The sequence below is a fragment of the Natator depressus genome, chromosome 22 (genome assembly GCF_965152275.1).
Source record: "Natator depressus isolate rNatDep1 chromosome 22, rNatDep2.hap1, whole genome shotgun sequence".
NCBI lineage: Eukaryota > Metazoa > Chordata > Testudines > Cheloniidae > Natator > Natator depressus.
The window spans coordinates 141517-168496 of record NC_134255.1 but is presented as its reverse complement, the minus strand read 5'-3'; the positions used below and the strand labels follow the sequence as shown (position 1 = coordinate 168496).

At 49.3% G+C, this 26980-nt stretch overlaps 2 long non-coding RNA genes across 3 annotated transcripts; both read left to right on the top strand.

Annotated features, from left to right (window-relative positions):
* The first annotated feature begins 326 nt into the window (after positions 1–326).
* On the top strand, positions 327–1232 carry LOC141975995 (uncharacterized). The gene is made up of 3 exons (XR_012636044.1): positions 327–446; positions 705–784; positions 1209–1232. It is a non-coding gene; the product is annotated as an uncharacterized LOC141975995 (long non-coding RNA).
* A 289-nt stretch (positions 1233–1521) lies between these two features.
* LOC141976005 (uncharacterized) lies at positions 1522–17720 on the top strand. Of its 2 annotated transcripts, none has more exons than XR_012636047.1 (3): positions 1522–1620; positions 17263–17401; positions 17555–17720. It is a non-coding gene; the product is annotated as an uncharacterized LOC141976005 (long non-coding RNA). The 2 variants fall into 2 exon arrangements; XR_012636048.1 differs by lacking the exon at positions 1522–1620 and adding an exon at positions 16651–16735.
* Positions 17721–26980: the final 9260 nt, after the last annotated feature.

Below are 26980 nucleotides of genomic sequence, written 5' to 3'. Positions count from 1 at the left end.
GAAGAGGGAGCTGTGAACACTCTGGGCCCTGGCCCTCGACCAACGCTATGGGGGGCAGGTCCCCAGCCCAGGTGTCTGGTCTGAGCCATGTGAACCCCACTGTCACAAGATGCTGCCACTTGGGTCCAAGGTGCTCCATTGGGCGGGACGGGGGGGGGAGGCACCTCCCAGGGAGCCCAAAACAGTGGTTGGGGGGGGTCTCTTTGCTATGGAGTCTAGAAGGAGTTGGGGGCTGAAGGCATCATTGAGAAGGGGGAGTGTGGGCAGGGAGGTCCCTGGCTAACTGGCTCTCTCCCGCCTAACCCCACTCCTGGTGGGTGCAGGATGAGGCCCAGCAGCTCACGTTCCTGCATGCCATCTGCCCCACGTGTCTCGCTGCACACCAGAGAGGGCAGGACACACTGGAGCCGCACTGCTGCAAGGTGGCTGTGGTGGAGAGGATTGTGGTGAGCAAGACACGGCGCCCGGCAGCTGGAGCCAGCTGGGGGATGGCTGGTGCTGGAGGGGCAGCTGAGGGCAGGGATTGCTGGGGTGAAGATAGGGGAGAAGAGAGGGGAGAAATAGTGGGCAGGAATTGGAAGAGTGGGAGGCAGGTGGGGGGATCCTGTTGGCTGGGTGGGGTGCTGGCTGTGTAATCTTCTCATTGGAAAGTGTCAGTGAGGCCCGAATCTCACACGCTCCTTTGTCTCCTTTGGGTTTCACAGGAGCTCACTGAGGAGCTTCCTGATGACTCTCCACCCGGCGCCATCCTGGCCAACTGCCTGATTGCTGTGGGCAACCTCAGGTACCGAGACTCTCTTGCCCAGTTCCCCTCACCCCAGTGCTGCTCAGGTCCATGGCTGGGAGTCACTGTCCCTCCCACTCCCAGGTCACCTCCAGAGGGTGAGTTCTCTGGCAGAGGTGGCGGGAAGGTTCACACGCTCCTGGCTGGGCTGTTCTTTTCATTCCAGTAACAGTGCAATGGCTTTTGGGAGAGGCTGACTCCCAGGATCAGATACAGGAGGGGCAGCAGGGTCCAGGGAACAGGCGCTATTCCTGCCCTGCCACTGTCTGTCTGGGAAACCTTGGCCTTATCATTCCCTGGCTTGGTGCCTCAGTTTCCATTCTTGCCAGCCTCTGCTTATTTCCCTGAAGTTTCACGTCCGTGTTGGTGCCAGTCCCACCCCTGCACTGCACAGTCTAATCCCGGCTCCTCTCTCTCTTGCCAGCACCATGACACCCACCCTGGAGCCAGAGCTGGAGACCCACCTCCTTCGTGCTGCCCTTCATGTCATGTTCACCCTAAGCATGAAGAAGGACCCCACACAAGTCCAGGTAGATCATGCTAAAGTCATGGCTTGAAGAGCTAGTTGTCATCCTGCCACGAATCCTTGCTAATTGCCTGCAGTGGGATGTGAATGAGAGAGGCCAGAATATGTGTTTGGGGGTCTCACCACTGCTTCCCACAGACCCCTCTTCCTATCCTGTGGCAGGTGTAGCCCCAGTTTCCCTAACTCTGACCCATGACTCTCCCTTGCTTTGCAGGATCTGCATAGGGTCTTGCCAGACATCCTGGATGCCATGCTGGGGAATCTGCTGGCAGAGTCCCCAGGCACCAACAGGCTCCACTACATCTTGGAGGTGAGTGTAATGAGAGGGGTGGGGGCAATTTTACCTTAACTCTTAGATCCATTTTCCAGTCTGTCCTCCTAGCTGGGCCCGCAGTGGGCCATCCTTGGTCAGGGCAGTTAGTGCAATGCAGTGTCAGGCCCTTCCTCCTGGAAGGACAGAGGAAGGAGCTGGGACTTCAAGCCAGAGGTCTGCCTGGTTCTGTTCAGCACTAACCACAGGGCCCCTGGCTGGCTTGGGGAGTGAGAGTCTGAACCCTTCCTGTGAGATCCAGAAGACGGTCCTCAGAGAAGAGTCACAGGTTCATTCCTAGAGAAACAGGAGGACCCCACACAATCAGCCCTTGTCTCCGAGGGGCCCTGAGATTCCTGGGGGGATTGTGCTCACACTCAGTCCCTTCACCCAACCAAGGACTTGAGAGCCAGGGAGGGGGAAGGGGTCTGTCTCTTTCCTGGTAAGCTGTTCAGGAATCAGGAGTTCAGGGAGGATGGGAGCAGCCCCAACACCGAGCATTGTCCCAATCTAGAGAGACAGTGACAAGTTGTGACCTGCAGGATACAACCATCATCCTGGGGCAACAATCCCCTTCGGAAGCTCTGCAATCAATGAATTAGATATTCCACCCCACACACAATGTCTCAGCCCCCTGGGGATGGGGAGGGGCTCATTAGCACAACACATGCACCTACCCATTGATCCTGAGCTGCCTCCTTTCCCCACAGCACATTAACTGCTGGATCGTGTCCAGGGTGTCGCGAGAGAGAGCCAGGGCCATTAGGAGCAGCATGGCCCTGCTCAGATCCACCATCACCCTCCCTGCGTTCGACGACAGTGGCCACTGACCCCAGGCTCCTGGTTCCAGGCGTAGGTGGGCTGGAGCAGGTCTGGCGAGTCAGGCAGCGGCACAGAGCACTGCAGCGGCACAGGAGCTAGCGAACAGAGCTGTAGATGGGGGGTTTGAGGGGGAGTTTGTCAGGGGAGTTTGTCTGGTGGGGCTTGTGTTTTGCTGTGGGCGGTGGGGTTTTGGTGGGGTTTGTGTTTCCCAGATTAACAGGATTTAGGTGGGAAGGGTATGACAGACACAGAGGCAGCAGTGGGAGTGACCCATGTAGCGGAAGACACAATGGAGATGACTGGCTGTGGAAGCTGCGGTATATCCATGATCCTGGAGGGGGGAACTGGTAAGAGTTTTCTCTGCATGAAGTGCCGTCTGATAGAGCTGATGGAGGAAAAGATCCGAGGTTTGGAGATGCAGGTGGAAAGTCTGGTAGAGTTTAGGAAGGGGTTTGAGCAGATGATGGAGCAAAGACATGAGGTATCTGAAGGGAAAAGCTCAGACTTGCAGATGGAAGCAGGACTGGGGAATTCTGAGGAGAGACAGCTGGGTGAGGAAAGTGGTCAGTGGAAGCATGTGACTAAAAGAACCAGGCAGAGGAAAAGACGGGCTAGTGACGGAGAAATAGAGCTTAAGAATAGGTATGCAGAGTTGGAAAATGAAGAAGGGGCTCAGCAGGTAGTCACTGAAGGTGAAGGGGCAAGGAAGAAGAGAAGAATGGCTAGTCCTATAGGAAAAGGGGAAGAGTTAATGCAGATTACACCAAATATGAGCCCCAGGAGGATACAGGATGGGTTAAAGAGGATTGCAAGAGAGAATAGGAATGGAAATAACTTGCAGCCAGAGGGAACAGGGGATAGACTGGAGAATAGCACCGTCACTAGGAAAAGACAGGTGTATGTGATTGGGGACTCTTTACTGAAAAGAATAGATAGGCCTGTAACCAGAGATGATCCGGAGAATAGGAGGGTGTGCTGTCTTCCAGGTGCTAAGTTACGGGATGTAGACCTGAGGTTGAAAAGGATTCTAAAGGGAGCGGGAAAGAATCCCCTAATTATCCTTCATGTGGGAACAAATGATATGGCTAGATTCTCGCTGGAAAGTATTAAAGGAGACTATGCTAGGCTGGGGAAGAAGCTTAAGGAAATTGAGGCTCAGGTGATCTTTAGTGGGATTCTGCCTGTTCCTAGAGAAGGGCAACAAAGGTGTGACAAGATTATGACAATCAACAGATGGTTCAGGCAGCGGTGCTGTAAGGAGGGCTTTGAGATGTATGGCCACTGGGAGGCATTCATGGACAGAACACTGTTCTCTCGGGATGGACTTCATCTGAGTAGGGAAGGAAATAGACTTCTTGGATGGAGGCTGGCACAACTGATTAAGAGAGCTTTAAACTAGGAATTAGGGGGAGATGGTTGGGAGATGTCCAGGTAATCTCCACGCCAGAATTTAGCATTGAGAGGAAAGAAAATGAATTAAGAGTGGATACAGCCGTGGGTAGGAGGAAGGGCAGTGTAGATACAAGTCTAATAGGTTATACTGGTAGTAAAATGACCGTGCCTAATAGGGTACAGAATGTGAGTGAGGCCAAACAGCAAAAATGAAGATGTTTGTGCACTAATGCGAGGAGCCTAGGGAACAAAATGGAGGAACTAGAGCTACTGGTGCAGGAAGTGAAACCAGATATTCTAGGGATAACAGAAACAGGGTGGAATAGTCGTCATGACTGGGCTACAGGTATTGAAGGGTATGTGCTGTTTAGGAAAGACCGAAATAAAGGTAAAGGTGGTGGAGTAGCATTGCCTATCAATGAGGAGGTAGACTGTAAAGCAATTCGAAGCAATGGAATGGATAAGACAGAGTCCGTCTGGGCAAAAATGACATTGGGGAAGAAAACTACTCAAGCCTCCCCTGGGATAGTGCTTGGGGTGTGCTATAGACCGTCGGGGTCTAATTTGGATATGGATAGAGCCCTTTTTAATGTTTTTAATAAAGTAAATACTAATGGAAACTGTGTGATCATGGGAGACTTTAACTTCCCAGATATAGACTAGAGACAAGTGCTAGTAATAATAATAGGGCTCAGATTTTCCTAGATGCGATAGCTGATGGATTCCTTCAGCAAGTAGTTGCTGAACTGACTAGAGGGGATGCCATTTTAGATTTGGTTTTGGTGAGTAGTGAGGACCTCATGGAAGAAATGGTTGTAGGGGATAATCTTGGCTCAAGTGATCATGATCTAATTCAGTTCAAACTGAACGGAAGGATTAATAAAAATAAATCTGCAGCTAGGGATTTTGATTTCAAAAGGGTTGACTTTCAAAAATTAAGGAAATTAGTTAGGGAAGTGGATTGGACTGAAGAATTTATGCATCTAAAGGTAGAGGAGGCCTGGGATGATTTTAAATCAAAGCTGCATAAGCTATCGGAAGCCTGCATCCTAAGTAAGGGGAAAAAATTCATAGGCAGGAGTTGTAGACCAAGCTCGATGAGCAAGCATCTCTGAGAGGTGATGAAGAAAAAGAAGAAAGCATATAGGGAGTGGAAGGAGGGAGGGATCAGCAAGGAAAGCTACCTTATTGAGGTCAGAACATGTAGGGACAAAGTGAGACAGGCTAAAAGTCAAGGAGAGTTGGACCTTGCAAAGGGAATTAAAACCAATAGTAAAAGGGTCTATAGTCATATAAATAAGAAGAAAACAAAGAAAGAAGAAGTCGGACCGCTAAACACTGAGGATGGAGTGGAGGTCAAGGATAATCTATGCATGGCCCAATATCTAAACAAATACTTTGCCTCAGTCTTTAATAAGACTAAAGAGAATCTTAGGGATAATGGTAACATGACAAATGGGAATGAGGATATGGAGGTAGACATCACCATATTTGAGGTAGAAGCAAAACTCAAACAGCTTAATGGGACTAAACTGGGGGGCCCAGATAATCTTCATCCAAGAATATTAAAGGAATTGGCACAAGAAATTGCAAGCCCATTAGCAAGAATTTTTAATGAATCTGTAAACTCAGGGGTTGTACCGTATGATTGGAGAATTGCTAACATAGTTCCTATTTTTGAGAAAGGGAAAAAAAGTGATCCAGGTAATTATAGGCCTGTTAGTTTGACATCTGTAGTATGCAAGGTCTTGGAAAAAAATTTGAAGGAGAAGGTAGTTAAGGACATTGAAGTCAATGGTAAATGACAGGTTTCAGAGTAACAGCCGTGTTAGTCTGTATTCGCAAAAAGAAAAGGAGGACTTGTGGCACCTTAGAGACTAACCAATTTATTTGAGCATGAACTTTCGTGAGCTACAGCTCACTTCATCGGATGCATACTGTGGAAATTGCAGAAGACATTATATACACAGACACCATGAAACAATACCTCCTCCCACCCCACTCTCCTGCTGGTAATAGCTTATCTAAAGTGATCATCAAATTGGGCCATTTCCAGCACAAATCCAGGTTTTCTCACCCTCCGCCCCCCCACAGGCAAACTCACTCTCTTGCTGGTAATAGCCCATCCAAAGTGACCACTCTCTTCACAATGTGTATGATAATCAAGGTGGGCCATTTCCTGCAGAAATCCAGGTTCTCTCACCCCCTCACCCCCCTCCAAAAACCACACACACAAACTCACTCTCCTGCTGGTAATAGCCTATCCAAAGTGACCACTCTCCTTACAACCTGCATGAAAATCTGGTCAAACTGGACAGTCTCTACGTAAAAGAATAAATGGACACAAATCAGATGTCAAGAATTATAACATTCATAAACCAGTCGGAGAACACTTCAATCTCTCTGGTCACGCAATCAGAGACATGAAGGTCGCTATCTTACAACAAAAAAACTTCAAATCCAGAGTCCAGCGAGAAACTGCTGAATTGGAATTCATTTGCAAATTGGATACTATTAATTTAGGCTTAAATAGAGACTGGGAGTGGCTAAGTCATTATGCAAGGTAGCCTATTTCCCCTTGTTTTTTCCTACCATCCCCCCCCCCCAGACATTCTGGTTAAACTTGGATTTATGCTGGAAGTGGCCCACCTTGATTGTCATGCACATTGTGGGGAGAGTGGTCAGTTTGGATGAGCTATTGCCAGCAGGAGAGTGAGTTTGTGTGGGGTGGGGTGGGGTGGGGGTGGGGTGAGAAAACCTGGATTTGTGCTGGAAATGGCCCAACTTGATTTTCATGCAGGTTGTAAGGAGAGTGGTCACTTTGGATAGGCTATTACCAGCAGGAGAGTGAGTTTGTCTGTGGGGGGGCGGAGGGTGAGAAAACCTGGATTTGTGCTGGAAATGGCCCACCTTGATTTTCATGCAGGTTGTAAGGAGAAAGAAGGGGAGTACTGGTGGCACCTTGGAGACTGGCCAGTTTGTTTGAGCGTGGGCTTTCGTGAGCTACAGCTCAGCTGTGGCTCGCGAAGGCTCATGCTCGGATGGATTGGTTGGTCTCTGGGGTGCCACCAGTACTCCTTTTCTTTTTGCGAATACAGACTAACACGGCTGTTAGTCTGAAACCTGTCATGTTGTAAGGACAGTGGTCACTTTGGATAGGCTATTACCAGCAGGAGAGTGAGTTTGTGTGTGTGGTTTTTGGAGGGGGGTGAGGGGGTGAGAGAACCTGGATTTCTGCAGGAAATGGCCCACCTTGATTATCATACACATTGTGAAGAGAGTGGTCACTTTGGATGGGCTATTACCAGCAAGAGAGTGAGTTTGTCTGTGGGGGGGTGGAGGGTGAGAAAACCTGGATTTGTGCTGGAAATGGCCCAACTTGATGATCACTTTAGATAAGCTATTACCAGCAGGAGAGTGGGGTGGGAGGAGGTATTGTTTCATGGTGTCTGTGTATATAATAATGTATTCTGCAATTTCCACAGTATGCATCCGATGAAGTGAGCTGTAGCTCACGAAAGCTCCTGCTCAAATAAATTGGTTAGTCTCTAAGGTGCCACAAGTCCTCCTTTTCTTTTAATGGTAAATGAGACAAAATACAACATGGTTTTACAAAAGGTAGAACGTGCCAAACCAACCTGATCTCCTTCTTTGAGAAAGTAACAGATTTTTTAGACAAAGGAAATGCAGTGGATCTAATTTACCTAGATTTCAGTAAGGCATTTGATACCGTGCCACATGGGGAATTATTAATTAAATTGGATAAGATGGGGATCAATAGGAAAATTGAAAGGTGGATAAGGAATTGGTTAAAGGGGAGACTACAATGGGTCCTACTGAAAGGTGAACTGTCAGGCTGGAGGGAGGTTAGCAGTGGAGTTCCTCAAGGATCGGTTTTCGGACCAATTTTATTTAATCTTTTTATTACTGACCTTGGCACAAAAAGTGGGAGTGTGCTAATAAAGTTTGCGGATGATACAAAGCTGGGAGGTATTGCCAATTTAGAGAAGGACAGGGATACCCTACAGGAGGATCTGGATGACCTTGTAAACTGGAGTAATAGTAATAGGATGAAATTTAATAGTGAGAAGTGTAAGGTCATGCATTTAGGGATTAATAACAAGAATTTTAGTTATAAGCTAGGGACGCATCAATTAGAAGTAACGGAGGAGGAAAAGGACCTTGGAGTATTGGTTGATCATAGGATGACTATGAGCCGCCAATGTGATCTGGCTGTGAAAAAAGCTAATGCGGTCTTAGGATGCATCAGGAGAGGTATTTCCAGTGGGATAAGGAGGTTTTAGTACTGTTATACAAGGCACTGGTGAGACCTCACCTGGAATACTGTGTGCAGTTCTGGTTTCCCATGTTTAAGAAGGATGAATTCAAAGTGGAACAGGTACAGAGAAGGGCTACTAGGATGATCCGAGGAATGGAAAACTTGTCTTATGAAAGGAGACTCAGGGAGCTTGGCTTGTTTAGCCTAACTAAAAGAAGGTTGAGCGGAGATATGATTACTCTCTATAAATATATCAGAGGGATAAATACCAGAGAGGGAGAGGAATTATTTAAGCTCAGTACCAAAGTGGACACAAGAACAAATGGATATAAACTGGCCACTAGGAAATTTAGACTAGAAATTAGACTAAGGTTTTTAACCATCAGAGGAGTGACATTCTGGAACAGCCTTCCAAGGGAAGCAGTGGGGGTAAAAGACCTATCTGACTTTAAGATTAAACTCGATAAGTTTGTGGAGGAGATGGTATGATGGGATAACATGGTTTAGGTAATTAAATATTCATGGTAAATAGGCCCAATGGCCTGTGATGGGCTATTAGATGGGGTGAGATCCGAGTTACTCAGGAAAGAATTTTCTGTAGTATCTGGCTGATGAATCTTGCCCATATGCTTAGGGTTTAGCTGATCCCCATATTTGGGGTCGGGAAGGAATTTTCCTCCAGGGCAGATTGGAAGAGGCCCTGGAGGTTTTTCGCCTTCCTCTGTAGCACGGGTCACTTGCTGGAGGATTCTCTGCTCCTTGAAGTCTTTAAACTATGATTTTAGGACTTCAATAGCACAGATATAGGTGTGAGGTTTTTTTTTAGGAGTGGTGGGTGAAATTCTGTGGCCTGCGTTGTGCAGGAGGTCAGACTAGATGATCATAATGGTTTCTTCTGACCTAAATATCTATGAATCTATGAATCTATGAAATGAGCTTGGCTTGAGTCAAGTTCTTGTCCTGGTTAAGTGAGGACTCTGGGCTTTTAAGGGGACCCTGCTCCCGATTCATGCCTTCCTGTCATCCTGGAGCAGCCAGGGAAGCAAATCCTCATGGAGGGCCCTGCCCACATCCCTGTGCTCCAGGCTCCCTTGCAGGGAGAGAAAATTAAGGGTCTAGCTCTAGCTCCTATGCTATAGCATCTCCTGCAGAGGGGCTAAGGGGAAGGAGGGTCCTGGCCCGGGGCGGGGCCTGGGAGCTGACAGAAAAATGCTGATGGAGTTCCCTCTCCCTCTCCCTTCCATTAGAACTCAGCCGAATTCCCCAGGATGTGTCACCATGTGGCAAATCTGGCTCTGTTCATCTGTGACCCATCGAAGGACATCAGCCGGCAGGCCAGGGAGGGGGTTTTCTGGCTCTACCAGCTGCTGCTGCACCAGAGAGGTAAGGAACTCAGCTGGGAAATGGCACCCGCTAGAAAAGTGAGACTGGGACCCCCCGCCAATTTCTCTCAGACTGACCCCAGCTGGGGGATGAGTCTCTCTCTATCTCTTTCGGTGTTCTACACCACCCCCTGCAATTGTGTTGGGCCAGGCACGCAGCGAGGACTCTGCCCACTGTGCAGCCACCAATGGGATTAGAAGGACACAAACACTGCAACCAGAATGACAAATGTGTGTGTCTCTCTTTCCTGGGCCTGACCATCCATGAGGCCGAAGACCTGTGGGTCTGGGACTGGCACCAGGACAGCAGGCTCCTGGGCTACAAGAACACAGCCAGGGTGGGGGAGGTAAGGACGCTCTGCCAGGGCATGGGAGTGGGGGTGGCTGCCTCCTGGAGCAACTAGACGGAGAAGCCGTTCTAGTCCAGAATTTGGAGCCTGGTTCTGGGCAATCTGCTGAAGCCTCATATATGGTTGGTTTTAGGTCTTCAGGAAGTTCTTTTCAGAGGAGCAGAGAAGATTGTTCCTCCGCATGGCAGTGCTGGCCATCCACGACCCCCTGCTGCATGTCAGGCAGGCTGGGCTGCTCCTCACATACTCCCTCCTAGGGAAAGGCCAGCAGCTGATGGGGGACAAGGTAAGCAGCTGCAATAGACTCAGGAGATTGAGGCAGGGCCCAGGCCTCATTCCCATCCTATGGCCATTCGCTGGCCTGGCAGCAAGGAGCCTGGTGGGGAATGAGGGTGAGAGGAGGTGCTCCTGGGAAGGGAGATGAATTCACCTCCATGAGCAGGAGGGAGCCAGCTTGTCCCTGGAGCAGCTCCAACCCAGCTCTTTAGCAAGGTTAATTAATGACAAGCATTGCCTCATCATGGACTTATGTTCTTAGGACACGGTGTTATCGCTCTTGGGAAGAGCAGCAGAGTCCCCTAAGTGCTCTCTGCAAGCCTCTCCTGTCACCCGAGCCACCACCCAGAGTTGCTCCCATCACTGGCAGCCTGGGAGGCCAGGAACTGACGGGTCATGGTGACAGACGAGGCAGTTGTGAGGCACATGGGCGGGGGAAGCTTGTCCTGCTGCTGGCAGGGTTGGACCCGCCCTAGAGAGAACGGGAGGATTCAGTCAGCAGGGGTTGCTGATCTGCCCCATTCCCCAGGGCTGCCATGCTGTGGCTTCAGCATGAATGGCGGGGATGACTTGGGGACAGGTCTCAACCTCCCCCCATCCCACTTCACTGCTGCCAGAATCCCTTCTCCCTCCTGCTAGAGCCCCCTCCCTGCCCTGCCTGGGTAGGGGTGGAGGAGACGGTTCTGAGAACTTGGGCTGAGGATTGGAGGTGGAACAACTGTCAGGGGCACTGAGGGGGTGGTGGCAGGAGCTCACCCTACAAGGAGGGGGGTTGCCACTGGAGGTCACTCGAAAGGACAACAAGACTCCATTCTGGGGGTCAGGAGGGTGAATCCATCCTGCAGAGGTGGGCAGGTGCTGGGTGCAAATGCTGCTGGTTCCAGGTGCCCTTAATCCCCCCTGATTCCTCGTGGGCATCTGAGTCTATGACAGGTTCTCGATCCCTTGCAGCAGGAGGCCATCACGGCCAATATTAGGCTCCAGGTCCACATCATCCGGCACTTGCGACAGGTGCCTGAGGCACTGCAGGGGCTGTGCCTCTGAGGCCACCAGCAACTCCCACTTCCTGCTGCAGGTACTGCTCTGGTCCCTGTCAGTGGGGAGCTAGTGGAAGGGGAAATGGAGCCCCTGGCACTCTCTCCCCTCTCAGATTCCTTCATCTGGGACAGGAGCTCTTTCCCTCAGACCCATCCCCATCCCATTCCCCCTGCTCCCAGGCAGAGCTCTCCCTGCCCCATATGGTGCAGAAAGGCCGTTGTGTCAGGGCCACGGCCCCAGCCCCACTGAAGCTCGGAAAGCTTCACTTTTGAGGAGGTAGGGGTTGGATAGAGGCTCAGGGCTAGCTTCACCTCCTGCCCTTTATTCTCCCCTTGGCCCTTCTGTGGGGTCTCTGGGTGGGAAATAAATAGGAGCCTCCTTCCCAGCTCTCTCCCAGGCCCTGGGATCTGGTACAGCCTCCCAGACGGGAGCATCCCGGAGCTGAGCCACGTCACGGAGCAGTGCGGACTGGTCACCTCGTCCCATCAAAGCAAGCAACGCCGGCTCTCAAAGAGTCTTAGATCATAGAATCATAGAATATCAGGGTTGGAAGGGACCCCAGAAGGTCATCTAGTCCAACCCCCTGCTCGAAGCAGGACCAATTCCCAGTTAGATGGAAGACCCTGCTCCTTCCTGGAGGTAAGAGCCATGGACTCCTCGGGACATGGGGGTCTCTTGGGGGAGAAATGGGATCCCTGATACATTGTCTAGCTGATAGCTTCCCCCATCCCTTGATCCCAGCCTCAGGACAGAGATGTTTCCATCAATGTTCCACACTTGTTTGTTCCCTAGCAAGAGGCTCCCCAGAGACGTCCTTGATCCTGGACTCCTCAGAGTGTTTCTGGAAGAGAGCATCATGCTGTCTTGTTCCCATGGCATCTCCGTTCCCCAGCTCCACTTTCCCAAGCAGAACAAATGAACCCTTCAGCTCCCAGAGTCTGGACTCTTTGACCTCCTTCCGATCAGCAGTGGGGTTTCTCCAGCCCCCTCATCACACTTGTAATCCCTCTGAAAGATGAAGGACCTGAATGTCACAGTCCCCAGAAGAAGAAAAACTCCAGCTGTAGCTGGTGGAGCCTGTGTGTACTCAGCCCCTCTGGAAACCAGCTCTGAAATGGGGAGCAAGGACCCCAGCCCAGTGACAGCAGGACTGGGCAGAGAAGGCTTGTAACAGGGTGCTTTCCCCTGGGCTGAAGAGCTTGGGGCCCAGCCAAACTGATTACAGAATGAGCCCTACCTGAGGGGGACCATGTAGCTCCCCCTATAGAGCCAGACTTCAGCGGTGATAAAACCCAGCTGGGCTATGAACTGGAATGAGAATAAGGTAGGAAGCTCAGAGCAGCAAGAAAAGTCCTGAGGGGAACTTTAGAAGACAGGTAGGAAGTAGCCAGGGAAAACTTCAGCAAAAGAAAAGAGCAGACCTAGCTGTTGGGTACAGGGCCCTGGGCTGCTACCAGTGTCAAAGAAGGGGGCATACATGTACCCAGAAAGGGTTACCAAACACAGCAAGGGGGCTGCAGGCTGAGCAAGAGCCCCACCGAGGGCACAAGGGCTTCTTTCTGTGGAAAGACCTCTTTGGACTTTTAGTGTGAGGCAAGCTGGGCCCTGGAAGGGTGGACTATAGGTGGTGACCTGGCCAGAGGCTGAGAAACTGCCATGGTGCTCGAGGGACCATCAGTGGGGGATGTTAGGCCAGCGAGAGGGTTGTGATTCTGTGCCTGGTCACCAGGGAGCATGTAACGATGAACAGATTTATTTATGATTTGCATAGTCGGCAGGATTTAATTCCCCCTGTGATCCGTGAGGACTGATGGAAGTCTTGGTTGCTGAAGGAAGGTCTGTCCTTCCAAGCGGGCCTATTGAGGGACCAAGCTGGTCACTGGATTTTCCACTTCAGTTCCAGGAACTGGTTAAGCAGCCAAAGCAGGTCTAGGGGTTTCTCCAGAAGCTCCTAGAAAACCAAGAGAAGCAGTAGGAAGTGCAGAAGAGCTACAGACGCAGCTGGCAATATTCATGGAGTAGCAGCAACACCTGTCAGAGATCCTGCAAAGGGAAATCAGCGCAGGACGTGCTCTGCCCACTGAGAAAAAGAGCATGCCTGGGCTGTGCTGAGAAGGTTAGCCCAGGAGAGCAGGGCATGCGACAGTGCACTTATGCCTAATACTTAAAGCCTGATCCCAAGATGGGGACAATGACCTCTTGGAGGTAAGAGCTATTTACTCTTTGGGGCATGTGGGTCTCTTGGGGGAGAAATGGGATCCCCGATGCATAGCCTGGCTGGGAGCTTCCGCCGTCCCTGGCTCCCTAGCTCTGGGACAGACATCTCCATCATGGTACCACCCTGGTTTTGTTCCTAGAAAGGAGCTCCCCAGAGAAGTCCTTAAACCTGCACTCCTGAGAGCGTTTCTGGGAGGAGGCTCCAGCCTCTTGGGCATGAAGAGAGCATCAGGTAATCTTGTTCACATGGTATCTCCGGTCTCCAGCTCCACTTCCCGCAGCAGGGCAAACGAACCCATCATCTCCCAGAATCCCAATCCTTTGACTTCCTTCCGCTCAGCAGTGGGGTTTCTCCAGCCCCCTCACCACACCTGTCACCCTCTGAATGATGAAGGGCCTGAATGTCAGAGTCACCAGAACAAGCAATCTCCAGTTCCCGGCAGTGGGGCTTGTGTTACTCAGACCCTCTGGAAACCAGGTCTGAAATGGGGAAGAAGGACCCCAGGCCAGTAAGAGTAGGAGTGGGCAGAGCAGGCCTGTAACAGGGTGCTTTCCCCTGGGCTGCACAGCCTGGGGCCTAGCCAAGCTGATTACAGAATGAGCCTGGAGCTAGGCCAAATGGATTAGAGAGTGAGCTCCACCTGTTTCCCTCCGCTCCAAGGGTATCTGGGAGGTATCTGGGACTGTGGATCCCTGGTGTGATTCTGGTGCAATGAACTGTAATCTGTTGGGGTTCTTGGGGCAGTTGGCCTTTACATGCCCCAGATCGTTACATTTAAAACATCGTCCAGCTGACGGGTCACTGGGGAGAGGTGGGTTGCTGGAGAACGGGGTGGTGGGACGATAGGGTGTCTGGAGGGTTCTTTGGGAGGTAGGTGGGGCCTTGGGCGGCCCCCGGTAATAGGGTGTGGTCTGTTATTGTACCTTGTGGTCTCCGCTCCAACTGCGACCAGTTTTCTTCTTCTCTGCCACCTCCACCCATCTGGCTCCAATCTCTCCTGCCTCGATTACAGTTTTGGGCTTCCCATCTAGGATGTATCTTTCTATTTCCTCAGGAACACTCTCTAAGAATTGTTCCATTTGCATTAGGAAGGGCAAATTTACTGGAGATTCAACACTTGCTCCTGATATCCAGGCATCCCAATGTTTCACAATGTGGTAGGCATGTCGGGTAAATGACACATCTGGTTTCCACCTTAGGGCTCTGAACCTCAGATGAGAATGCTCAGGTGTTATCCCCATTCTGACTCTCGCCTTGGATTTAAACAGTTCATACTTCTTCATGTGTTCTTTAGGCATTTCAGCCGCCACCTGAGCTAAGGGTCCACTGAGCTGCGGCCTCAGCTCTACCATGTATTGTTCGGTAGAGGTGCTGTACCCAAGGCAGGACCTTTGGAAGTTTTCTAAGAAGGCCTCCGTATCATCGCCTGCCTTGTAGGTGGGGAACTTTCTGGGATGGGAAGTGGTACCTGGAGAAGGATTGCTAGGGTTTGTTGGTATATTCTTCTGAGCCTTTACCTTCTCCATCTCCAGTTCATGCTTCCTCTCTTTTTCCTTCTCCTCCTCCACATGCTTCCTCTCTTTTTCCTTCTCCTCCTCCACATGCTTCCTTGCCTCCATTTCCCTCCTGTGGGCAGCCTCCTGTACCTCCTTCTCCAGCCGCATGAGTTCTATCTGTCTTTCATGTTCCTTTTGTTTTTCCTCAGCCTGAAATCTGGCTAATTCCAGCTTTTGTTGAGCCATGGATTCTGTCATCCTAACCTCTCTCTTTTTAACTAACTTTACACCTGAGGTTTAGAAATAAACAAACAAAACTTGGCTGTAAAATTTTGCTGTGCTGGAATAGGATACCTATTCTCTGATAGTGATTGTCAGCCTACAGAAAAAGACAATTCCCTTTGTCTCTGCTCTGGCCCCAAATCAAAGCAAAAAACCTCCACTACTTGGAAACCTCCTTTCCAGCAGCCCCAAAGGAAAAAAAAATCCTTTTCAAATCTGTGCTCCTTGTAAAAAAAATCAAAATCCTAAAATAAAAACCCCTACCACTTTTGTCTCCAGGCAAATGGTTATAGAACACCCCACTATTTACTTTTAGGGGAAAAAAACCTCAGGTTTGTGATGACTGTGAATTTCTCTGCAGGAGGTTAACTACTCTGCCTCCAGGCAAAGAAAACCTGCAATTCACAAAGATAATCCCCTTTTGTCTCTGCTCTGGCCCCAAAGCAGAGAAAAAACTAGCTGCTTTCAGTTGGACCTCCTTTCCAGCAGCCCCAAAGGAAAAAAATATTTCCTTTTTAAAATCTGTTTTTCTGGTTCAAAAAATCTCAAATTGATCTGAAAATGATTTCAGGTTAATCCCACCACTCTGCCACCATGTCAAGGTTCCTTCCCCACTCTGAACTCTAGGGTACAGATGTGGGGACCGGCATGAAAACCTCCTAAGCTTACTTTTACCAGCTTAGGTTAAAACTTCCCTGAGGTACAAATTAATTTTACCCTTTGCCCTTGGATTTCCACTGCCACCACCAAACTTTATCTGGGTTCCTGAAAAAACAGAGTTTGGACACGTCTTTCCCCCCAAAATCCTCCCAACCCTTGCACCCCACTTCCTGGGGAAGGTTTGGTAAAAATCCTCACCAATTTGCATAGGTGACCACAGACCCAAACCCTTGGATCTTAGAACAATGAAAAAGCATTCAGTTTTCTTACAAGAAGACTTTTAATAGAAGTAAAGGAATCACCTCTGTAAAATCAGGATGGTGGATACCTTACAGGGTAATTAGATTCAAAACATAGAGAATCCCTCAAGGCAAAACCTTAAGTCACAAAAAAGACACACAGACAGGAATAGTCATTCTATTCAGCACAGCTCTTCTCTCAGCCATTTAAACAAATCATAATCTAACACATAGCTAGCTCGATTACTTACTAAGTTCTAAGACGCCATTCCTGTTCTGTCTCCGGCAAAAGCATCACACAGACAGACACAGACCCTTTGTTTTTCTCCCTCCTCCCAGCTTTTGAAAGTCTCTTGTCTCCTCATTGGTCATTTTGGTCAGGTGCCAGTGAGGTTACCTTTAGCTTCTTAACCCTTTACAGGTGAGAGGATTTTTCCTCTGGCCAGGAGGGATTTTAAAGGGGTTTACCCTTCCCTTTATAGTTATGACAAAGACATTTTTGGACTTTTAGTTTAGGATGAGCGCGACCCAGGAAGGGGTGGACTAAAAGACGGTCACCTGACTGAAGGGCTGAGTTCCCAGGCAAAAAAACTGCCAGAGTGCCCTACCGACTCTTGGCCGGGGTGCTAGCCCAGCAAGAAAGCTGTGGCACCAGGCCTTGCCAGGAAGGGGAACCTATCGGTGAGTGAACTCTGTTACAAGCCTGCTTCCATTGTGGAAATAGCCGGTAATGGAGAGTGGTGGGGATCGCCTCTGGGAGAGGATGGCTGGAGTGGTCATACAGCAGGGGCAGCAGGGTCCAGTGATGAGAGCAGGGAACAGGTTGTAGTGCAGCCCTGCCACTGAGTGGTAACGTGATCCTGGCCACGTCACTCTCCCACCTGGTGCCTCACTTTCTCTATCTTTGAAATGGGGACCATCCTGACCCACCTTAAGAACGCGTTTGATCCTCTGCTCTTGTTTCTCCAATCCCTGCCCTCCTAGCCCCACACAGGCCTCTGCCCTGTTCCTCAAACTTCCATGCCCATGTTAGTGCCTGCGTCGCCCCCCAGCTGCAAGGTCTCCTGTACAGTCTCCTGCCAGCAAACTGAAGCCGCCCCTAGATCCAGAACAGGAATTGGTTGGTTCAGTTGCTTATTCTCTGGGGTTCAGACCCTCTGTTCCCCCCCTGGGGTGACAGAACCCTGATTGTCATACCTGTCTTTCAGGCTCTGTCCCAGCCTCTCAGATATATCCTGCAGCCAGCCCAACTCAGGGAGCAGTGCGGACAGGTTATCTCATCCTGTGAAACCAAGCAACATGGGTCCCATTGAGACTCAGATGGAAGATCCCATACATCTCCTGGAGGTAAGAACCGTTCACTCGTCCTGCCACTTGGGGCTTTTGCTACAAACAGGGGGCTCCTGCTACATATCCTTGTTGGGAGGTTTCCCTGCCCCTGGATCCCAGCCCTGGTACAGAGACCTATTTCTCATCATGATATCCTCATGTTATTCTCAGAGGATGTGTCCAGGATCCTGGAGACTGTTTCCTGCAGGAAGTTTGAGCGGGCAGAGATCACTCACTGTCATGACCCACGGGTCTGCAGGGTTCACGGAAGCAGCCACACTCCAACCCTCCACCTGGAAGCCTGCTGAAAATTGCTTACCTAGGACCCACGACGTTCAGCCCCAGTTTGAGGCTCCATTCCTGAGGTCCTCTTGGAGGAGTCGGAGAGCAGCTAATTGGCCCCCTGGCCCTGCGTAAGACAGCAGCAGGAAGAGGAAACTGTCTGAACACCAGGGCTGCTCCCTGTTCTGGACCATGTGCTGCCTCTTTCTGCTGCCGCTCCCCTGGCTTGATTTCCTGGCATCTGATTTGTGGTTGTGATCGCAAGTTTGTTTTTTGCTTCTGATCTTCCAGTATCCTGACCCAGCTGACTCATGACTCCTGTCCTGTGAGTGTGGACTCTGGCTCTGACCAGTAGGTCTGGCTGTCCTTGACCCAGCCATGACAGTCATCGACTCATAGACTTTAAGGTCAGAAGGGATCATTATGATCATCTAGTCTGGCCTGCACAACGCAGGCCACAGAATCTCATGCCCCCACTCCTGCAATAAACCTCTCACCTTTCTCTGAGGTATTGAAGTCCTCAAATCATGGTTTAAAGACTTCAAGGTGCTGAGAATCCTCCAGCAAGTGACCCGTGCCCCATGCTGCAGCAGAAGGTGAAAAACCCCCAGGGCTTCTGCAAATCTGCCCTGGGGGAAAATTCCATCCCGACCCCAAATATGACGATCAGCTGAACTCTGAGCATGTGGGCAAGACTCACCAGCCAGATACCCAGAAAAGAATTCTCTGTAGTAACTCAGATCCCATCCCATCCAACATCCCATCAAAGGCCACTGGGCCCCATCTACCACGACGAGTCAAAGATCAATTAATTGCCAAAATCATATTGTCCCATCATACCATCTCCTCCATAAATTTATTGAGCTTAATCTTGAAGCTAGATAGGTTCTTTGCCCTCACTGCTTCCCTTGGAAGGCTGTTCCAGAACTTCACTCCCCTGATAATGGTTCGAAACCTTTGTCTAATTTCAAGTCTAAACTTCCTGCTGGCCAGTTTATATCCATTTGTTCTTGTGTCCACATTGGTACTGAGCTTAAATAATTCCTCTCCCTCCATGGTATGTATCCCTCTGATATATTTATAGAGAGCAATCATATCTCCCCTCAGCCTTCTTTTGGTTAGGCTAAACAAGCCTAGCTCCTTGAGTCTCCTTTCATAAGACAGGTTTTCCATTCCTCGGATCATCCTAGTAGCCCTTCTCTGTACCTGTTCCAGTTTGAATTCATCCTTCTTAAATATGGGAGACCAGAACTGCACACAGTATTCCAGGTGAAGAATGCCTTTTATAATGGTACTAACACCCCCTTATCTCTACTGGAAATACCTTGCCTGATGCATCCCAAGACCACATTAGCTATTTTCACAGCCATATCACATTGGCGGCTCATAGTCATCCTGCAGTCAACCAATACTCCAAGGTCCTTCTCCTCCTCTCTTACTTCCAATTGATGTGTCCCCAGCTTATAACTAAAATTCTTCTTATTAATCCCTAAATGCATGACCTTACGCTTCTCACTATTAAATTTCATCCTATTGCTATTACTCCAGGTTACAAGGTCATCCAGATCTTCCTGTATGATATCCTGGTCCTTCTCTGAATTGGCAATACGTCCTAGCTTTGTGTCATCCACAAACTTTATTAGTACACTCCCACTTTTTGTGCCAAGGTCAGTAATAAAAAGATATATAAGATTGGTCCCAAAACCGATCCTTGAGGAACTCCACTGGTAACCTCCCTCCAGCCTGACAGTGCGCCTTTCAGTGTGACCCACTGTAGTCTCCCCTTTAACCACTTCCTTATCCACCTTCCAATTTTCATATTGATCCCCATCTTTTCCAATTTAATTAATAATTCCCCATGTGGCACCGTATCAAATGCCTTATTGAAATCTAGGTAAATTAGATCCACTGCATTTCCTTTGTCTAAAAAATCTGTTTCTGTCTCAAAGAGGGTGATCAGGTTGGTTTGGCATGATCTACCTTTTGTAAAACCATGTATTTTGTCCCATTTACCATTGACCTCAATGGTCTTAACTACTTTCTCCTTCAAATTTTTTTCCAAGACCTTGCATACTACAGATATCAAACTAACAGGCCTGTAGTTACCCGGATCACTTTTTTTCCTTTCTTAAAAATAGGAACTGTGTTAGCAATTCTCTAGTCATATGGTACAACCCCTGAGTTTACCGATTCATTACAAATTCTTGCTAATGGGCTTGCAATTTCTTGTGCCAATTCCTTTAATATTCTTGGAGGAAGATTAGCTGGGCCCCCAATTTAGTTCCATTAAGCTGTTCGAGTTTTTGGCTTCTACCTCGGATACGGTAATATCTATCTCCATAGCCTCATTCCCATTTCTCATGCTATCGTTATCCCTAAGCTCCTCATTAGCCTCATTAAAGACTGAGGCAAAGTATTTGTTTAGATATTGGACCATGCCTAGATTATCCTTGACCTCCACTCCATCCTCAGTGTTTAGCGGTCCCACTTCTTCTTTCTTCGTTTTCTTCTTATTTATATGGCTATAGAACCTTTTACTATTGGTTTTAATTCCCTTTGCAAGGTCCAACTCTCCTTGACTTTTAGCCTTTCTCACTTTATCCCTACGTGTTCTGACCTCAATAAGGTAGCTTTCCTTGCTGATCCCTCCCATCTTCCACTCCCTGTATGCTTTCTGCTTTTTCTTCATCACCTCTCTGAGATGCTTGCTCATCCAGCTTGGTCTGCAACTCCTGCCTATGAATTTTTTCCCCTTTCTTGGGATGCAGGCTTCTGATAGTTTCTGCAGCTTTGATTTAAAGTAATCCCAGGCCTCCTCCGCCTTTCGATCCATAAATTCTTCAGTCCAATCCACTTCCCTAAATAATTTCCTTAATTTCAAAAGTCAGCCCTATTGAAATCAAAAACCCTAGTCACAGATCTATTTTTGTTTATCCTTCCATTCAGTTTGAACTGAATTAGTTCATGATCGCTCGAACCAAGGTTGTCCCCAACAACCATTTCTTCTATGAGGTCCTCACTACTCACCAAAACCAAATCTAAAATGGCATCCCCTCTTGTTAGTTCAGCAACTTGTTAGTTCAGCAAGTAGTTACTTGATGAAGGAATCCATCAGCTATCACATCTAGGAAAATCTGAGCCTTATTATTATTATTAGCACTTATCCTCCAGTCTATATCTGGGAAGTTAAGATTTCCCATTATCACACAGTTGCCATTAGTATTTACTTCATTAAAAACATTAAAGAGGTCACTCTCCATATCCAAATTAGATCCTGGCAGTCTATAGCACACCCCAAGCACTATCCCAGGGGAGGCTTTAGTAGTTTTCTTCCCCAATGTGAGTTTTGCCCAGACTCTGTCTTATCCATTCCATCGCTTCTTATTTCTTTACAATCTACCTCATCATTGATATACAATGCTACTCCACCACCTTTGCCTTTATTTCGGTCTTTTCTAAACAGCACATACCCTTCAATACCTGAATTCCAGTCACGACCACTATTCCACCATGTTTCTGTTATCCCTACAATATCTGGTTTCACTTCCTGCACCAGTAGCTCTAGTTCCTGCATTTTGTTACCTAGGCTCCTCGCATTGGCGTACAAACATCTTAATTTTTGCTGTTTGCCCTCAATCACATTCTTTACCCGATTAGGCATTGACATTCTACCACCAGTATGACCTATTAGACTGGTATCCACACTGCCCTTCCTCCTTATGTCCATTCTCCTACTCACAGCTGTATCCTTCATTACTTTGTTTTCTTCCCTCTCAATATTAAAATCCGGTGTGGAGATTACCTGGACATCTTCCAACCATCTCCCCCAAATTCCTCATTTAAAGCTCTCTTAATCAGTTGTGCCAGCCTCCATCCAAGAAGTCTATTTCCTTCCCTACTCAGATGAAGTCCATCCAGAGAGAACAGTCCTCTGTCCATGAATGGCTCCCAGTGGCCATACATCCCAAAGCCCTTCTTACAGCACCACTGCCTGAGCCATCTGTTGATAGTCATAATCTTGTCACACCTTTGTTGCCCACCTCTAGGAACAGGCAGAAACCCACTGAAGATCACTTGAGCCTCAATTTCCTAAAGCTTCTTCCCCAGCCTGGCATAGTCTTCCTTGATACGTTCCAACGAGAATCTATCGGTATCATCTGTTCCCACATGAAGGAAGATCAGTGGATTCACAAACACACACACACCTCCTTGTTTTGGAGGGGAAGAGGAGAAAGGACAAAAGATGCAAGAGAAGAAGAGAAAGGAGGGAGGAATGGAGGAAAAGGTGAATTAAAAAGGACAAGCCCTCATGTCCCCAGTGATTCTAAAGGACAGAATTTAGGTGCGGAATAAAATTCTGCCTCCTTAAGCTTGTGTTTTCCACGCCTAGAATTCAACTGTCACCAGATGGATCCGACTGAAGAGGTTTCAGACCTGAGGAGGCTCTTACCTTCTCAACAGGGACGTCTGTTTTCTATCAATAAATCAATGAAAGGAAAGGAGAAAACTCTACAGAGGTTCCCCCTGGTGCTCACGTACGTGACCCCTGATCTCCTCTCAGTCCTCAAGGAGAGACCTCGAGAAGGAGACTCGCTGAAGTGAAGCCACAGGGGTCGCCGAGGTTTCCCTGGCCCCTCCCAGTCCTGCCTGGCTGATGTCAGCATCTGTCTGTGAGGTCACCACCTCCCCACCACCTTTGACCAATCAGCTGAGCTCCTGCAAAAGGCCAGTGTGATGTCACTGCCACCCCCCTCCCTTGCCGTGCTCATGTCCTGTCGCTGGCCAGACACTCTGGAGGTTGGAGCTGCTCCCTGGGGATCACCCCACTCAATGGGGGTTTGTTCTAGGAACAGGGCCAGATTGACTTTTTGTGAGCCTGGCACCAAACATATTTGTGGGCCCCCCTGGGGAATGAAGAGGCCGGGGCAAGAGCACAGCGGGCAGGGTGGATTTGATTTAAATCACTCGTCAGGAAGACTCCATTTAATCATGGTTTTCTACATAAAAGTGCATTCTTGTTGGTTGTTATAACCTCAATACATATTCTTAACAACTCAGAGTTCGATGTAGGTTTCACTTTTAGAAGGGAAACAGTATACATTTTGAAACCATGATTTAGTTTGAAAACTTTTCAGATGAGTTTTATAGCTATGTCACAAAATGAATGAGTGTTTGGTTATTTCATTTACCAAAGGTAACTAAAGCAGAGATTTATGAAGTTATTGGGAGGTGAACTCTCTCCAATTCAACAGGTTAATCATTAATATTTGGAGGATTTTCTTGCCAGGCTGTATTAGGAAGAGAACATCCCCAGACAGATATTTAAATTGCTTTATTTAACTAAAACAACCACGTGAAGTATTCTGGATATTTTTCTTCAACAGCAAACATAATAGTTTAACAAAAAGCATATGTCCCTCACTTCTCACGTTTATCTCCAGACTTCTTTTCCTTGTCCAGATCTATTCTGCCCCTAACAATCTTCTATTCATTGAACTTTTTGAAACTTTTCACTTTTAAAGAGAGGTAAGGGGTTGACCCTGTGTCCACATATTTGCAGAGGGACAATAGAGTTGAGGTCTGTTACTTCTCACCTCTCTATATTATTTATTTATTTAAAACATTTTTGCTGTTAACAAGCACATTACCTCTGGAGACACAAATCCACAGTTTGAGAACTGCAAAACTAAGCATCTCTGAAGTACCTTAATTAAAACAATCTTTAGATATTTTTCCTCAAAAATCCAATTTAAATTAAAAAAATCAGATTATTTGATTTTTTTAAAAATAGTCATTGATTTTTATCCACCCTCAAAGTTGGGCATGGGGGGCACGGGGAAGGATTGGGCCCCAGCTGGAGTGAGGCAGTGGACAGGGGCAAGATGAGCACAGCGGGACATGGGAGGGGGATTAGTCCCTGTTGACTGGAGCAAGGCAGAGGCTGAGGGCAAAAGCACAGTGGGGCAGGAGCTAGGATTGGTCCTTGGAGGAAGAAAGGGGCCGGGGGTAAACTGCAACCACAGTAGGTCTGGGGAGGGGGTAAACAGGATCCCCCCCACTCCTGCCCACATAGAGTGAGTAGCTACCTTCTCCCTAGTCTAGCCCATTCTCTTCGTCTCGCTCTGCACTGAGCTGAGGGTGGGGGTGTACTGAGCACAGGGCTGGGTGTGAAGCAGAAGGCTGGGGGTTGGGGTGCAGGGTCCGAACAGGAGGTAGAATGAGGGAGGGGGCTCAGGGTTGGGGCAGGAGGTTGGGGGTGTGGAGCGCTTACTTGGGGCAGCTCCCATTCGGTGCAAGGGGTGCAGGTTGATATGTGTGGTGGGAGGGTACAAAAGCTCCAATTTGGTGCTCAGGGTGGGGGTGGGGATGTGTGGGGGGTGCAGGAGTCAGAACTGGGGACTGGGTGTGTGTGAGGGGGGGTGCAGGAGTCAGGGCAGGGTGTGTAGGAGTCAGGGCAGAGGGCTGCGTGTGTGGGAGAGGGCTGCAGGGGTCAGGGCTAGGGAGGTGCGCTGGAGTCGTGGGGGTGCTCCCAGCCCCCTGCCCTGAGTGGTTCACAGGAGGGAGCTGGAGGGGGTATACCCCGATTCCACCCCCTTCCTCAAGGCCCTGTCCTTGCCTCTTCTCCACGTCCCCCTCTCTCTGCCCGGCACACTGCGGACCGGGGGCAGGGGGCGGAGGTGGGGTGAGTCCGCAGCGAGCTGCGGGGCGAGGCGGGAGCTTGGCTGCCGGCAGCCTCGGAGCAGCAGGACCGAGCCCGGGGCGCAGCCCCACCAAGCTTCTCCCACGCAGGAGAGAGCGGGGGCGGAGAAGAGTGGCTGGGCCGGGGCCTCCCTACCCCAGACTCCCCCGCCCCCCCATCTCCAGCAGTCCGGCCGCCCCCCCTTTTTTTTTGCGCTTGGGGTGACCCTGATTCGGGTGTGCCTGGGCCCACCCCATGTGCACGCCTCTGAAGCTAGCATTATTGTGTGATCCTTGAGAACCCCGGAGCTGTGCTGCCCCTGAGTAGTGTGAGCGGGAATTGTGCTTTTTCACACTGCTTGTGAACACACGGGGGTCCAGCTAGCCGGCTTTCAGCTCCCCCACTATAAAAAGTGATCAAGCCCTTCCTGTACCACAAACCCAGGGCCTTGAAGGGACGGGTCAGCGCGGAGAATTCAGGGCTTGCCAACAGGGGGACACTCAGTAAAATGAATTTTGATTAGTAGAAGGTGTGACTTGAAAGTGGATTAGTTAAATGGCATCGAACCCCTCACTAACCCCATCAAAGAACTGACCTTACGTAGCGCATCAGAGCTCAAAGCTATTTCTTTATGTTTTTTGGGAGAAAGCTACATATTCCACAGTCCACACCCCTCTTCAAATGAGAGTTTTGGGGAGGTTGCAGAGAGGTTCCCTGTGCCTCTCTGGTGACTTGGCTTCTGGATTCTCCTGGTCTTTACCTTCTCCTGCTCCTGCAGTGTTGATTTTCTCTCCTTCACCATCCTGCAGCCTCCTCCTCCTCTTCCTGTTGATATAGCAGCAGCAGTTTCTCTGATATCTTAGACCTTGTCTACTTCCTGGAACAGTGGGGGCCTATCCCCATTGGCCTATATACAGCCCCACTGTGTAACCCAGAGGTGTCTGCATCTTAGTACCAAGACACCAGGGGTCACGGCGCCAGTGGAGATGGTACACACAGGCCACTGCCCCACGTGGCCACCAGACGTCAGACTGTGCCCTGTTTAGCTGGCTACCACACTTTACTGCCCCAAGACGTGAGGTACACGCAGGCTACACATGAGGTACACAAAACCTGTTCTCAAACTGGGCCCCAGGGGTCACTGCAGCACTGGCCGGGGGGACACATGCAGGGCACTGCCTCACGTGGCCACCAGGAGTCACTGCTGCAATGGTGGTGGTGGGGGAATGATAAACAGGCCACGGCCTGAAGTGGCCACTACCACAACGGTGTGTGTGTCTGTCTGTTGTGGGAGGGAGATACCAAGAGGGCACTGCCACACCAGGCCACCACGGGGAGGTCACTGCTCCAATTAGTATTGCCTCAACTGGCCAACAGGGGGCACTACCTCAGATGTGGGAGTGCGGGGAGAGAAGAGGAAATCAAAGGCCACTGCCTCACTTAGCCACCAGCAGTCACTACCCAAATAGGGGATGTCATAAAAATAAAGGGAAGGGTAAAACTCCTTTAAAATCCCTCCTGGCCAGATGAAAAATCCTCTCACCTGTAAAGGGTTAAGAAGCTAAAGGTAACCTCGCTGGCACCTGACCAAAATGTCCAATGAGGAGACAAGAGACTTTCAAAAGCTGGGAGGAGGGGGAATCATAGAATCATAGAATCATAGAATATCAGGGTTGGAAGGGACCCCAGAAGGTCATCTAGTCCAACCCCCTGCTCGAAGCAGGACCAATTCCCAGTTAAATCATCCCAGCCAGGGCTTTGTCAAGCCTGACCTTAAAAACCTCTAAGGAAGGAGATTCTACCACCTCCCTAGGTAACGCATTCCAGTGTTTCACCACCCTCTTAGTGAAAAAGTTTTTCCTAATATCCAATCTAAACCTCCCCCATTGCAACTTGAGACCATTACTCCTCGTTCTGTCATCTGCTACCATTGAGAACAGTCTAGAGCCATCCTCTTTGGAACCCCCTTTCAGGTAGTTGAAAGCAGCTATCAAATCCCCCCTCATTCTTCTCTTCTGCAGACTAAACAATCCCAGCTCCCTCAGCCTCTCCTCAGAAGTCATGTGCTCTAGACCCCTAATCATTTTTGTTGCCCTTCGCTGGACTCTCTCCAATTTATCCACATCCTTCTTGTAGTGTGGGGCCCAAAACTGGACACAGTACTCCAGATGAGGCCTCACCAGTGTCGAATAGACGGGAACGATCACGTCCCTCGATCTGCTCGCTATGCCCCTACTTATACATCCCAAAATGCCATTGGCCTTCTTGGCAACAAGGGCACACTGTTGACTCATATCCAGCTTCTCGTCCACTGTCACCCCTAGGTCCTTTTCTGCAGAACTGCTGCCTAGCCATTCGGTCCCTAGTCTGTAGCGGTGCATGGGATTCTTCCATCCTAAGTGCAGGACCCTGCACTTATCCTTATTGAACCTCATCAGATTTCTTTTGGCCCAATCCTCCAATTTGTCTAGGTCCTTCTGTATCCTATCCCTCCCCTCCAGCGTATCTACCACTCCTCCCAGTTTAGTATCATCCGCAAATTTGCTGAGAGTGCAATCCACACCATCCTCCAGATCATTTATGAAGATATTGAACAAAACCGGCCCCAGGACCGACCCCTGGGGCACACCACTTGA